Genomic DNA, 280 nt, shown 5'->3' with positions numbered 1-280 from the left:
ATTGTGAAATTATATTTAGCTCTCTCGGAATGCATAAATATATTTATACATATTACGAGTAGGATGGAAGGAAAATACTGTATTTACTTAATGAATTCAACAGTCTTTTAGTGGTCTTGATTCAAATAACTGTATATATCAAAATTGAAGACATGCTAGGAATACAATAATTATTTCAGAACCATCTTCGTTATTGTAATTATAGATATTTTTTACAGATTTTACTGCAGTTCTGGTCTCTACCTCAGTAATGATAACCCATACAATTTTCAATACTGTT

The sequence above is a fragment of the Penaeus monodon genome, chromosome 22, assembly GCF_015228065.2.
Source record: "Penaeus monodon isolate SGIC_2016 chromosome 22, NSTDA_Pmon_1, whole genome shotgun sequence".
Lineage (NCBI taxonomy): Eukaryota > Metazoa > Arthropoda > Malacostraca > Decapoda > Penaeidae > Penaeus > Penaeus monodon.
This window is presented reverse-complemented; position numbering follows the sequence as displayed.